The 15,639-nt window shown below is 34.3% G+C and overlaps 2 protein-coding genes across 6 annotated transcripts in view; one reads left to right on the top strand and one right to left on the bottom strand.

Annotated features, from left to right (window-relative positions):
* Window positions 1–12,930, bottom strand: part of LOC145521783 (uncharacterized) — a 63,278-nt gene extending 50,348 nt beyond the window's left edge. The window contains exons 1-2 of one of the 2 annotated variants that reach the window (XR_014065682.1): window positions 12,835–12,930; window positions 8,223–8,303 (exon numbers count right to left, since the gene is read on the bottom strand). The gene's annotated coding sequence lies outside the window, so the exon portion shown is untranslated. The remainder of the gene's footprint in view (window positions 1–8,222; window positions 8,304–12,834) is intronic. The other variant, XR_014065683.1, reaches the window with a different exon arrangement.
* The window catches only part of HBS1L (HBS1 like translational GTPase), an 85,072-nt gene that overhangs the window by 32,379 nt on the left and 37,054 nt on the right, over window positions 1–15,639 (top strand). The gene's annotated exons all lie outside the window — the stretch shown is intronic.

The following is a 15,639-nucleotide window of genomic DNA, read 5'->3' as shown; positions in this document are numbered from 1 at the left end:
TGTTCCCTAGAGAAGATTACAAGAAATTAAAGATAAAGCAGAGCTGTATACACTTGTAACAAGACTTTTTTTTTTAAACTTACTGCACTATATTTGTCTCTTTCTTCAGCATAACCTAAGTAACTAAATAGATGTAATAGTGATATTAAATTTTTAGGAGGATATGTAACCTCTTTTTCTCCCTTCTCAGGTCAGATATATTAGGAGATTTTTATCCTTGAAGTAAAGACTATGATTAACTTCAAAAGTGTACTTTACAAAGAAAAATTATTAATACAGCATGTTATGAACAGTTCTTAATCTATATGAACTTTTCAGTAATGTACTTAAATATATATTTTATTTTGCTTTAATCTTTTTATAGGGAGTTATATTTAGCTGGAATTTTTTGATTTCCTCTTTTAAGTATATTTTTCTTTGAAAAGTCTTCTCAATTTTTCTGTCACTGAGTAATTTTACTGAAGCAGTTAGAAGAATTTTATACTTGCACAGAAAGCTGCAGAACTAATTGGCTTTCTACTTTAAAATTATGTGGGCTTTTGAAAGGAAGTGGTTTATTTCAGTTAAAAAACTTAAGTAGTTCAGAATGTTCTCAGATATGTCTTAACATTCTCTTTGTGTATACACCTACACTGGAAAAACTGAAGCACTAATTGCTTAATTTAAAAATAATTTGCTTTAGACTCTCAAAACAGGCTGTCTTCTTCATATAGCCAGTACCATGTAAGAATTGCATGAATGTTAGAGTTTTCTTTTCATCCTAATTACCTTGCTTTTTTTAAACCATAGAAATTATAATCAGATCACATATATTTGTATATACTTTATTGTTTCATTCTGAGGCAATTATAAATCCTTTTAAATATTTTTTTGGTGAAAGAATTGCTAAGTATTTAGCTAGGGATTAGGATGGATTAGAATGGGAACTGATAAATACAGTTCAAGTTAGCTAGCATTTATTGCATGTTCACTTTTTGTGAGAAAAATATGGTAGCCATTGAGGACATAGATTTATACCCCAGACTTTTCCCTAGAATTTTATAGTAGCCCCTCAGGAGCTAAGTCTGATTTAATAGAAGCACCAAATATAGCCAAGGTGTTTTCCCTCTGAACATGTTGGCTCTTTCTTTTTCTTGGCTATGTGTAAAAGTGTTCTGTTCTGGAAGCTACCACTTCTCAAGGGGAGATAGGGAAGTGAATTAATGCATTGAAGGTAAACTTTGTGTTGGGCTTTCTATATATTTTATTTGGTTTTTATGAGAATCTGTGAGGTAGGTGGAAGAAACTGAGGCTCATATGAAATAAATAATTTGCCGTACTTCAGAGCTATTAAGAGGCAAATTGTAACTCAAATTGAATTCTTTTGAATTTGAATATCCTTAAAAATTTTTTTTAAATTTTGAGTTATTTAAAATTGAAGTATAATTAATTTACAGTATTGTGTTAGTTGAACATACTTTTCATTGTTATATATTACTTGCAACAAGTTTTTATATTGTAAACTTAATCTTGTTTTGTGGTTCTTTGTGTAACTTAAGGATAAAATTAAATCTCTTGTTGGGGGAATCAGCTTTATCATTAGTGAGGTACTTCAAAATTATTTCCAACTATTTTTTCTACTATATTACTTAGAGGTTTTGGCATAGCTATATAGAGAATTGGTATCAGTTTCTAAATCCTTGTAAATTAGTGGTCATATAATATGAAGTCCTTTTGTAGTTCATTAAATTTTAAGTCACTGTGTTGTCTTTGATTCCTGACTTAAACAAAGCAACAATTCTGTTTAATTTAAAAGTCCTGAAGAATTTAATTTTTTTAATAGTTGTTAGCTTGGTGCCATCTTTAAGCACATGCTTAAATAATAAATGATAATGTTTATTGAGTAAAACTAGAAAGTCCAAATGAGCCAGTGGATACTTAATCCCTTTATTCAGAAATCAGAACTATTTGTATTTTGATGCATTTACACAGTAATGGTAGGCAAGATTTATGAACACTTAGTACTCTTGCCTGGAAAATCCCATGGATGGAGGAGCCTGGTGGGCTGCAGTCCACGGGGTTGCTAAGAGTCAGACACGACTGAGTGACTTCACTTTCACTTTTCACTTTCATGCATTGGAGAAGGAAATGGCAACCCACTCTAGTATTCTTGCCTGGAGAATCCCAGGGATGGCGGAGCCTGCTGGGCTGCCATCTATGGGGTCGCACAGAGTCGGACATGACTGAGGTGACTTAGCAGTAGCAGTAGCACTACGCACCAAATATTGTACTAAACTCTTTATACTTATTTAATATTCATTTATCATATTTAATGTATTCAATATTTAATAAATCATGTCAAGTAGGGATTTTTTTTTTTTTACTCCTAATCTCACCAGGAGGTTCTGAGGCTGAAAAATGGCTAAACACCTTACCCAGGGCCATAAAACTAGTAAATGGTGGAGCCAAAATTCAGAATAAAATACTTCTAATATACTAAAGTCCTCTTTTATAGTTTGTGTATGTTTTTCTTCATATAGGGAATATTAGTTCTTTTTTTAAAAAATGGGGCCACTTCATTTTTTAACCCATTTAACTTAATCATGTGCTACAGACTTTAAAATTTTTTTTACTTTGGTAAATTCTGTTTTCAATTGTGGTCAAATACAGATAGCATGAAATTTATTCACTGTTTTTAAGCATATAGTTAAGTAGTGTTAAGTATATTCACACTTATGCCACCAGTCTCCAGAACTTTTCCATCTTATAAACTGAAACTCAGTACTCATTTAACAACTCTGCATTTTCCCCTTCTCAGGTCCCTAGCAACCACTCAGACCTTTGTTGGTATGCCAATAAATTTAGGCTGCATAATATTATTATTTTATCTAACTAGACACCTATTGTAGAACTTAAGTTTTTCAATGTTATTTTACCAAAAATGCTTCAGTAAACATTTTTGTGCATTTTTTTTCAATTATTTTATAAAAGGTTTTTTAAGAGTAATATTGGTGGATAAAAAGGTATAGACAGTTTTTATGCTTTTAGTACATATTGTGAAGTTACTTTCAGGAAGATTATACTGATTTATTTCTTTCATTTAATTGTTAATCATAATAGCATTGATAGCATTATTGTATAAAGGAAGGATTTTATATTCTTATTGATGTTTTCATTTATTAATAGAGTAGATAAGAGAGAGAGATTATTCCTTTGGTGAGAGGGGGGAGTTGTGATGAGAGTCATTTTTGTGTCCCTAAAAATTGTATCCATGGTGCATTGTGCAGTTTTATAGGTTGGCAGTGTCTAAAATGTCATTTATTCCCTGTTGGCTCAGGTGGTAAAGAATCTGCCTGCAATGCAGGAGAGCCAGGATTGATCCCTGAGTCAGGATCATCCCCTGGAGAAGGGAACTTGAGTATTCTTGCCTGGAGAATTCCAGAGGAGCCTGGCGGGCTACAGTCCATGCGGTCACAAAGAGTCGGACACGACTGAGTGACTAACATTTGCACTTCACTTTCATTCATTCAAAGTTAGATAGTACCTAACTTTAGAAGTTCAGGCGGTGCTAGTGGTAGAGAATCTGCCTGCCAGTGGAGGAGATGCAAGAGATGCAGGTTCGATCCCTGGTTCGGGAAGATCCCCTGGAGTAGGAAATGGCACTCCACTCCAGTATTCTTGCCTGGAAAGTTCCACAGGCAGAGGAGCCTGGCGGGCTACAGTGCATTGGGCCGCAAAGAGTCAGACATGACTGAGCACACACTCATAAGTAAAATAACCCACGTGATAAAATTGGCACAGTGTCTGGCACATAGAGAATGCTCAACAAGTGATAATTGAACTTGGTTCAAAGAAACAAAGTGTTTTTTTACTACTATCTAAGGAACAAGTGCCTTAAAAAGTAATTATATATTAAAGTCTAATTCATTAAGGGACTTACTTTTATTTCCACTGAGTTTTTTGGTTTTTTAAAGTTATTCATGATGTTTTTATGTAAGCCCGTTTGGGGAGATGACTTACCTTCTCTCTTAGCCATTTTTAACATCCTGATATAAATTCTTCCATGTATTTCTTTATTTTCACATAATCATATATAAAAATAAACACATATACATGGAGGGATTTTTCATTACTGTTATAAAAAGAAAAGATGTACTATAACTTTCATTTTCCTTGTACTACACTGTTACCCGGAGTATTTCCAATGTAGTCTTTTTGGTTGTTGTTCAGTCGCCAAGTCATGTCATACTCTTTTGTGACTCCATAGACTGTAGCCCTTCAAGCTCGTTTGTCCTTGGGATTTCCCAGGCAATAATACTAGAGTGGGTTGACATTTCCTTCTCCAGGGTTTCTTCCCTACCCAGGGATCAAACCTCGGTCTCCTGCATTGGCGGGTGGATTCTTTACCACTAAGCCACCAGGGAAGCCCATTCATTTTGGTAATTACGTCATATTCTATGGGATGGCTGTGCTATCATTTAGTCAGTATATTGCATGCTGGAGGATATTAATTTTATTTCCAGTTTTTGTTTCTATGAACTATTCTGTTTATAGAACATCTGTGTACATATCCTTAAAAACTGGGGCTCTTGATTCTATGAGCTAGAGCCCTGTGGTGGAATTGCTGGGTTTAAAGGTATACTGCTTGCTTTCCAATAGATACAGCCTTTGCATTATGAGTGGTATTATGGTTCATCCCTCCCCCAGCAGTTAGTGTCATTATTTATCTTGATTTTGGACATTCTGACAGGTAAGAAATTAATGTCTCATTGCTTCGTTAATGAAGTTGAATATATTTTCATATATTCACTTGCCATTAAACTTGTTCTGTGAATTGCTAGTTTTGTATATTTTACCCATTTTTAATTAGGTTGTCTTTTTCTTATTAATTAAAATATTTTTATATTACAGATATTAATCTTTTATTAGCACATACATTGTAAATGTTTCCAATCTTTTCATGTTCTTTATTTATGGTCTCTTTCTACAGAAAAATTTAAAAACTTCATATGATTCTGTTTTAACAGGTTGTAGTCTTGGATTAAAAAAAAAATCAACCCTAAGTTACACATACTCTTCTTTCAGGAAAATTATATGAGTTTAAGACTTTTAATTCCTCTAAAATTTGTCTCCGTGTGAAGTGTGAAAAAATAGGCGAACTTGTATTTTCTTTCAGATTTTCGTTAAAATTTAAAAGATTCACCAGACTGTATGCTCTGACTGGTAGCATGTGATATAGCAGAAAAGGATGATAGCACTTGAATTAGATTAATACTGTTTTGTAACCTAGCTCTTTCATTTGCTATCTGCATGACCTTAGTAAAATTACTGGATTTCTCTGAGACTTGAATTTTTCTTTGAAATGGTAAAAATATTCTCTGTCTCGAAGTATTAAGATGATTTATCTTTAACCCAGCTTGTGCCATGTAGTAGTCTCTTAAAACAATATTAGTTTCCCTTTCCTTTCCTTTACTAATTGCTTGAAAGTTCATTACATTTGTTATTATGGAGTTATTTCTGGATATTGGATAATATTGGATATTACCAGGTTTTCTTAAGTTATTTAGAAATGACTGCCCCACTTTTCTATTCATGATGATATTTGAAGATGGTTATGGCTCATTGTGTATCTTTTTTTTTTTAAATTATAGTTAATTTACAATGTTGCATTGGTTTCAGATGTACAGCAAAGCAATTCAGTTTTTTCAATATATATTTTATATATATATATATTCATTTTCAGATTCTTTTTCCTTGTAGATTATTACAAGATATTGAGTATAGTTCCCTGTACTGTACAGTGATGTTCTAGGCAAGAATACTGGAGTGGGTTGACATTTTCTCTTCCGGGGGTAGAACTCTTATTGTTCCTAATATAATTTAAATTAATTACATATATTAGATTATAAAATTTTGTGGATACTACTTCAAAGCATATAATCCAGCCTAATATAAAGTTGAAATCTATTCATCAAAAGTTTTTAATTTTTAAGATTGCTGGCTCAGTGATATTTACAGAAAATTGAAAGTTGATCCCAATGAATATTTTTTAGGATAAAACATTTTTTTCTTCTGTATCATAGGAGATGGATACAGTGTGATGGATTTGATGAGGCAGGTTATGCTATATGAAGGATATCTTAAAATGAAAAAATAATTTATACTGAAGAAATCACAGTGTGGTTGTAATATTGAAGAAAGTGGTTTATTCTCTGTAGCCTAGTTGTGCTTTCTAAATGTATATCTAGTAACTAGAATTTATATGTGTACTCAGATTCAATGAAATGATTTTCTATTTGAAGTAATTTTTCATTGAAAATTTAACACTTGTTTCTTTGAAATTCTTTTTTGGTATGTGTTTCTGTATTGAAACACTTATAGGAACTATAATGATTCATGGGAAAAAAATGTATTTACCTGGAAAACCTCAGTTAAAAAAAATAACCTAAAATATATATTTTTAAACTCTAGATGTTTTGATTTGAATGATTTTAAATTGTAAATTTCTGTCTTAACCATATAAATATGAAAAATAATTTCTTCCTTTTGAAGTTTCTCAAATCTCCATTAACTTACTTTCCTAAGTATTTAATGTAGTAAAAGGGGAAAAACTCACTTATGATTTTCTTACCCAAAGACAAAATCTTGTGTTTTGCCACATCCTTTTAGGCTTTTCCTTAAGCATTTTTATTCTTTATGTTAGTAAAGTTTGTACATACAAGTTTACATACAATTTTGTATGCTCTGTTTTCCCTGTCTTCATTTTCTATCTACTTGCACACATCTTTAAAAGTGGAGTCAATTTTTAATCCCAGTTTGATTCAGAGAATACTTTAAAAATATTTATTAAAAATTATAAAATTTAAAACAAATTCATGTTATAGTGTTTTCACATCTTTATAGGTCCTGTTTAAATTTGAAATTACTTAACACAATCAGCAGATAAATAAGCTTGTTTTCTTAAAATTTCCCTGGTAATACCTCTCATGTTTAGTTATAGATTTTATATGAAACAAACAAACCTTGGTTGTTTTTAATTGAATTTAAGAATATTATTTCCTAGAGAACAGTTTTTCGTTACCTAGTATCCTATTTGATGTGGCTAATAGTATTAAAATATTCAAACATTTTAGAGATTTAATGATATATATATATGTGGGGAAGAGATTCTCACTGTACAGGCTAAGTAGTTATTTTTAAAAATAGTACGAGGGCCACAGTAAAAGGTCATCTGAACTAATTTCCTGACTTGAGACATCTTCAAACATTTTTAGTTATGAACCTGAAACCAGTCAACAAAAGGTAGATCGATATAATCTGCAAAGAATGTTAACCAGGGTTGGACAAATTGTGAACCTCACTTCTTCATCTATAAAATTAGTCTTATACTAGACAAGTCATTCACGGTCATTTTTTTTTTTGCCCCAGGACACCTGAGATGTACCACTTTTTTGTCAGCATTGGTACCTGTCAGTGACGATGATTTTCAAAGGGGAAGAGGGCAAGGATGTGCTTGTACCTACCTTCTCACAAGCTGAGAATCACTGAGTCAGGGAACCTATTACTTCTTTCCATATATAAGATTATGTAATCTTAGTGAATATTCGAGTGCTTAGTATATATTAGGCCACTGGACTTGCTCTTGTGGAAAAGAAATTTAAAAATATCCTTCTGGAGCGCAGAGGTTAGTTGGAGAGGTAAGGCACATACTTATACTGATAGATGAGAAATGATATATGCTACATGAAGATTTACAATAAAGGTTTTTCATTTCAAGTCATATCATTTTGGTCTGGAATTATCATTTTCAAGAATTTGAGATTATCGTGTGTGACCTAAATTTGATAGCATTATGCTATAATGTATGTTTTAGACCCTAAATATCCCATTCCCCACCTAAAATGAGCATAAGCAAAAGGTTAAGAAGATTGTATCCAGATGTTTGTTATTAGAGACAGACTAGCGTACCCTTCTAGTTTCCCACTGAAAATTAAAATTCTACTAATTGGAAACTTATATGTTAAGCTGAGAATGATTTAACTGCTAGGCTCTATATTATCAGATTTTGAAATGCAAATATTAAATGAAATCAGAATTACTAATTTAACATGATCAGAAGTATCTGATTAGATAATTAAAGTCAGAAAATTGTAATCTAGACAGAGCATTTAGATTTTATAGAGGGGCTTGACTTAGCAAGTTTTGTATACTTTTTAACTTCAAAACAGATCTAATTTGGTTACCTTGGGAAATGTACTTCCATGAAGTTCTGAGGACGTGCAGTCAGAAATAGGGTGGAAAGGAGACGGTGCCTGTGAAATATCCTGGAGAAAAAAAATTCATTTATCAGGCATATGATCTTTCAAAATCCACTTACGTTTTCATCTATAAAATGATGGACAGCACCAAATGATCTCTAATAATATAACCAGCAAATTTCATGATTGTATGAACCTCAATTCATGTAAGGACTGTACAAGGAATGTGAGTGCTTATTTTCTCCCTTTATTAGCGTACATTCATTGGACCTTCACTACCTTCTCACCTTTCATTTTCTGTAAGTTATTTCATCCATTCCCGGGTCTCAAGTTACTTGTGTTTTAATAGCACTCTAATTCGGCTTTGCAAACTTGATTATTGAGCTTTCTATCCAATTTCTATTTGTCTTGAAAGAAAATATCAGATCCAGTGTGTTCTATATTTATATCCAATTTAGAGTCACAGGGATTAACATCAGTATTTTCTGCCTCCCTAACATTTAATTCATCACCGTATTTTGTTAATGTATTATCTTTCATGCTTGTCCCCTCTTATTTATTTCGTGTGCTCTGGTACTCACTTAGCTATAGTCATAGCACTTGTGACTACCTGCAATCTTCTCTTAATTTCTATGTTTATATTTTCTGTCAGCCTTGTCATTTTACAGGTCCATCACATCTAGAATGAAAGCTACCTGAAAACAGAGACTGTTAGTCATCTTTTTGTTTCCATTGCCAAGTATATGTTACAATTTAACTTGGAAAAACTCTAAAGACCTGAGATGGTGTCTAAGCAGTGTTTATGAAATAAACAATGAAATAAGCAATCTATTTAGGAGGCAGCAGTTTCTGAATGGACTGCTCTTAATTTTGCACTTGAATTAAGAGACCATCCAAGAGAAGCAAGATCCTGACTAGTAGACTTCTTTTAGTTCTCTGTAATATATTTATTTGGTAATGACATAGCAATCTACTTTTCCTTGCTAGAAAATTTGGCAGCTGTTCTTTCTCTTACTTTCTTATATACATTCAGGCAGCAGATGTCCCTAATTTTATCTTGTAATAGCTTTTAAGTAACACTCTCTCCATCTCCATCATTCTTAGGTCAGTTAATAGAATTTCTTATGCATGTCAGTACAGCAGTTTTCTAACTGCTCTTCCTCAGTCTTTCCTCCACAGTTCATTTTAATTCACAATATGGTATGTCTTACCAATGTTGAAATTCTTTTAGTGGCTCTTATATTTCAAAACCAAGTGAAATACCTAAATGTTACATGTGGTCTTAATGAGTTGCCAGTTTTTCTGTCCTCACCCAGTTAATCTCTTAATTTATTTCCCAACCATGCTGATCTGCTGTCAGTTGTATGCATTGTGTCAGGTTCTGAGTCCCTATTCCTTATTTTTCCCTCCAAGATTCACTAGGAATCTTTTGAAGGAAACTTGTCTAATTCTTCCAGTATAGTGGGTTAGGACCTTTCCTATGCTCTGTCTTTGTGTCTGCTTTCTAGCACTTCATATTGTAATAATGTTTGTGTGGTGTATCTGTTAGACATAAAGTTTCTTGAGGCTATGTGTGTTTGCATGCTAAGTCACTTCCGTCGTGTCCAACTTTTTGCAACCGTGTGGACCCACTGGAGTGGGCTGCCATGCCCTCCTCCAGGGGATCTTCCCAACACAAGGATCAAACTCACCTCTCTTGCGTCTACCTGCATTAGCAGGCAGGTTCTTGACACTAGCGCCACCCAAGTATCATGTCTTTGATCTTTCTATTCTAGTACCTAGCGAGAGAGTCACCCAGCATTTCCCTCCTCTCCGTCATGAATTAATACATGATTGTCAGAGATTAATTTGTGTCTATGTATTCAGTGTGGTATGAATCATTGAGTACTTAATATATGCTAGGCATTGCTCTAAACACTTCACATGTGTTAGCTCATTAAATTCTCTTAATCTATTAGGTTTTAATATTGTCACTTTATAGACAAGGAAACTGGGCACAGAGAAGTGAAGTGATTCACGTGAAGTCAGTAAAGTTTCAGGGCCTGGATTCAACCCAGACTACCTGGAAGCAGGTAGACTTACCTCCTCTACTATACTCTCAAGTGAGAGTTGACTGGAGGATTTTGACATGGAATGGTTATTGGGTGTATCATAAGTATTTAATTCTTTTGCTAATAACTCTTTAGAGCAGTACTCAACTGGAGGTGATTTTGCCCCACAGCAGACATTTGGCTCTGTCTGTAGACATTTGGGGGATGCTGTTAAGCATCCTGTAATACACCGCTTCACCTTCAACAAAAAAATATCCTGTCTAAGATGCCTGTAGTTAAGAGTGAGAAATCCTACATAAGAAAATTTAAGAGTGTAGGGATAGATTTTACCATGATTTTTTTTCCCCAATAAAAGATTCCATGTTCAAAGACGTCACATTTATAATTCCCTTTAGTTTTCACCTTCATTCCTTTAGGAATTGACTCGGAAATGATTTTGTTTGTTCAGTTCAGCATTCGGCAAACGTGTATAAATGATGTGCATTGTATCAAATACTTAAGTTGTAGAAATAGAAAAATTCAAAAGATTCAGTCCTTGCTGTCAGGAAGCCTTGGAACCTAACAAGGGGTTACTTAACACAAAAAGACAAAACTCTTTAGAAAGTTACTTTCAGCCTTACTAGAGCATTCTGAATATAAAGTAATCATTGCATGATTGATTGGGTGAACTTTGTACCTTTGTTTCAAAACATGAAATAAAAATCAAGAGCATCTCTGAAGAATAGTATAGAAGTGAGTTTTTAATGTTTTGAATGTTTTAATATATATGCTTTTCACTTAAACATTTTTAATTATAAAAAGTATATGTAGTCATTGTAGCATGCTGCTGCTGCTGCTAAGTCGCTTCAGTCGTGTCCGATTCTGTGCAACCCCATAGATGGCAGCCCACCAGGCTCTGCCATCCCTGGGATTCTTCAGGCAAGAACACTGGAGTGGGCTGCCATTTCCTTCTCCAATCATTGTAGCATAGATGTATATAAATTTTGAGATGAAAAGTCCTTCCTTTTTCCTAATATCAGTCTCTCGAAGTAATCACTTTAAAAGTTCACTTACATTCTTGTAGACATTTTAATGCCAATAGCATAATGATATAGCATCTTTGCTGTATAATATTGCAATTGCTTTTCCCATTTAATGTGTCGTGGTTTTCTTTCCATACATGTAGGTTTACTATTTTTTCTGAAGCAAATTTTCCCTTTGTTTGGATGCATCATAATTTGTTAACCATTTCCTCATTGAGGTACATCTACAATCTTTTTGCCATTACAAACAGCACCACAGTACATAATCTTGTTCATCTATTGTTGCACAGTAGCATTAGTATTTCTGTAGGACACATTTCCAGAAATACAGTGTATATAGTAAACTTTTTCATTTTTATCAAATAACCCTTCCAAAGGCTGTATTCTTGCCAGTGGTGTCAGGTAGTGCTCTTTTCTCATTTTCCTTTGCAATGCTGGATGCTAATAAAAAAAAGTAGAAATCCTACTTATTCCTCTGCTCCCTTTAACCCTATGCCCCCCCCTTTTACCGTCTCCTCTTTTCAGTCCTCCTCTCCCTTCTACTCATTCTTCCCTACTCCTCCATTTCCTCTGCCACACCTTTCTTTGAGTTGTGTATTTTGAACTGGTCTATTTATTGGTTTGTAGGAGCTCTTTATGTATATTAACCCCATCTGTGTATTTCCTCACATACAGTATGTTTGCTTGTGGTATCTTTAATTGGAAACATTTTTAAATTTTTTATGTAAAATTTGTCAGTCTTCCTTACCTGAAAAGTAAATATATTTTTATATTTTATTTATGTTCATATCTTTAGTCATTAAGGAATTTATATATGATACACTGTAAACCTTTGATAGGGTCTTTTTCGCAAATGGATAGCCAGTATTCCCAATACAATATTGAATATAACCCATTCTTTTCCTGCTGATTTGAAAAGTTTCTTTGCATATGTTGAATTCCTACTTTTTTAGAAGACTGTGTATAACCTGTATTTTTGTTGTTGAGTCGCTTTAAGTCATGTCTGACTTGTGACCCCATGGACTATAGTCCACCAGTCTCCACTATCCATGGGATTTTTCCAAGCAAAAATGCTGGAGCGTGTTTCCCTTTCTTTCTCCAGGGGATCTTACTGACCCAGGGATCGAACCCGTGTCTCCTGCACTGGCAGCTGGATTCTATACTGCTGAGCCATGAGGGAAGCCCCTTGTAACCTATATATTCCTGTATATTTTTCCATACATTTAATTCTTATTTTTATGTATCTCGAACATAAATATATTCCTATTGGTTAGTTTGCAGATGCTCTATTCTAATTCATCAGGCTGTTTTTGTGCCATTACCACATTTTAATTATTTCAGCTTTATGATTGATATCTGGTAGTTCCAGTCAACTGTCATTATCCTTAATTTTAAAAATTTTATTGGTCATTCTCTCACATTACTCTTTCAGGTGAACATGAGCTTAGCATGTTTTCCCCTACAGTAGTCCCATTGGATTTTGTAATACCATATCTTTTTTTTTAATGTACTCTTTAGACTTACTTGTATGTGCTATGTGCTAAGTCACTTCAGTTGCGTCTGACTCTTCGCAATCCTATGGACTGTAGCCATTCAGGCTCCTCTGTCCATGGGATTCTAGGCAAGAATTCTGGAGTCAGTTGCCATGCAATCCTCCAGGGGATCGTCCTGACCCAGGGATCGAACCCAGGTCTCTTATGTCTCCTGCATTGGCAGGTGGGTTCTTTACCAATGGCACCACCTGGGAAGACACTTAAGCAAATTAAAAAAAAACACTAGGTTCCAGCCAAGTTGAGGTATAATTTTTGTGTTCCTGTTTATGACTAGGTACGTTTATTCTAGCACTTTTTGATCCTATAATTGGCTAAAATCACTTAAAAAAATAAAAGAGGTTAATGGGTACAGCAGTATCCAGTGAAACTAAAGATACTTGACAGTAAATATGTATTGACCACGAATTTCAGCAGTTATTTTTGATTTAGAAGTTTTCTGGCAAGGATGTTCTATGAACAATGATGAGATAATTCCAAAGAATAAGATCTGACAATCTTTTTTTTTTTAGGTGACAGTATTTTAAAATAGTTGGTGTGCTTTTACAAATACAATGTTTATTACAAAATTGTTGTCAGGTAGAGGGTTTAGGTAGTAATATCCTTATTTTGCCCATGGGATAAACTCAGTTTTTGGAGTATTCGATGACTCAGTCTAGGCTCAACTTCATGAATTTTCTGGTGGCAGAGTCTTAGATTTCTAGCCATGCTAGACTTACTAAAATTGATTACTGCAAGGTGGAAGATACCTATAGAGTTTAAAGCGTCCTAGGAATGAAGAAGAGGATGCCTTATTAATGGCTAGGGAAAAGTTAAGGAATTATAAACAGATGAGACATGGCAGCATATTATATGGAGAAATCATTATTACATATAAGTTTTTATGGTTTTTTTTTTCTGCTGCTGCTGCTAAGTCGCTTCAGTCGTGTCCGACTCTGTGCGACCCCATAGACAGCAGCCCACCAGGCTCCTCCATCCATGGGATTCTCCAGGCAAGAGTACTGGAGTGGGATGCCATTGCCTTCTCCGGTTTTTGTTTTACCTCTTCTTAATTTAGCTTTTCCCATTTTAAAACAGTATAATTATCCTCCCTAATTTAATGTATTTAATATTATTTGTTTTACTCTCTACTTATGGAATGAGAAAATAGCCCTTGAAAATCTATGAAAGATCTTTTTTTTTTAAAGAATTCTTTCCTTCAAAGCTTCAGTGTTATATAGTCTTTAAAATGTCTTTTGTCACTGCCCATTCTTTTTCAGAACTTTTGCCCCATTAACACTTAAAAATGACTTTTCTCATGTTATTTTCCACGTTCAGGTCAAATCTCATTTCATTTGTTAAGTTGTTCCTAATTACTCAGATGCATACTTAGAATTCTGTTGCTTACTGTTTCTGCAACTTAATCTCCACAGATTTTATAATTGTCTCAGAATAGTGTATAAGCTCTTTAAGAGTAATCACCATGTGATACATCATTTTTTTTTTTAATCTAGCTGTGTCACTGCCCAAGGTTGTATAATCTTGACAGAGCAACTGTTTTGAACCTTAGTTTGTCTAAAGTAGGAATAATTATACTCACTTTGCATGGTTGTTGTGAAGGTAAAAGAGCATATACATCCCCTGGCAGAAGAGCCTATACGAGCACCCATAGCACGAGTCAGACTGGCTTCTAGAGCCCAGATCTCTAAACATTAGGAGGTGGCTGGTATTAAGTGCAAGAGGTAGGTAGAAAGTAAACTGAGGTTATTGCCTGAAGAAGAGAACTAAGATAACTTGCAAAAACAATAGGGATGACCTCATGGTTTGAAATTTTAAACCCTCAAGGGTTTATCATTAAACTCTTTTTCTTGAATGCTAGTTGTGAGCAGAGCACTGTGTCATGTGCTGGGTACTATGTGGACAGGTGTATAAGGCAGTTCCTACCCTCAAAGAGGTGTAGTATTCTAATACTGATTGTGTTTTAAAGACCAAAGGAATGAATCAGAGGAGGGTAAATCTTGTGGATATGTAAATGGCAAGTTTCATTAAGTTTAGCTAGTCTGTTACAGTTGCGTAGAGCTAGGGAGATTTAGCTTTGAATCGTTTACAAAGGAATATACATTGAAAAAAGTCTTCAGGACGAGAGACCTGGGTAATTGCATGTTCAAGAGACAGATCTAAATAGTTTCTGCTACTTAGATTTGAGCCTCCAGGAAGGAAGTGGAAGCAGTTCTGGAGGAAGCAGCCCAGCAAGGGGTAACCACTAGGAACAGAAGGGTTTGCTTTAGAGATAGCTGGAGTATGAGAAAGGTGAACTGGACAAGTAGGTGGGATGATTAAGTACAGACCCTGCCACTAAGGTGGTCACTTCTTTGTTCCTTGTTTTTGTTTTGGGGACTTTTTTTTTTTTGGTCTATGTAACAAGCAGGTTGGACTTGATTAAGTGGATAGCTGTTATTTTCATCGAAAAGAAGAATCTAAAAGGTGGTCAGTTCTTCATCCTGCTGGAGACCAAACACTAATCACTAATACATGAATCTTCAGAATATGTTTCTTTTTGGTGAGCATGATTTGGTGGGTGGGTGTTACATGACTTGGGGGAGGACTTTGATAATTTTTCTTTGGAATGGTACATTTTTCTTTACCTCCTAAGGGGCTGTATGATTTAAGGGATATCTTAATGGTTTGGGAATGATAGATGCATTCACAGAACTGGAAACCTTTTAATTTACTTCATTGTGTAGATGGGAAAACAAGCTAGTGAAACAAATTGTTTAAGCTGTAAGGTAGACAACACTTA

This window comes from Giraffa tippelskirchi, chromosome 9, assembly GCF_054371585.1.
Source record: "Giraffa tippelskirchi isolate mGirTip1 chromosome 9, T2T-mGirTip1v1.2.pri, whole genome shotgun sequence".
Classification (NCBI taxonomy): Eukaryota; Metazoa; Chordata; class Mammalia; order Artiodactyla; family Giraffidae; genus Giraffa; species Giraffa tippelskirchi.
Note: the sequence above shows the minus strand (reverse complement) of the source record. Positions and strands in the feature narration are given on the sequence as shown.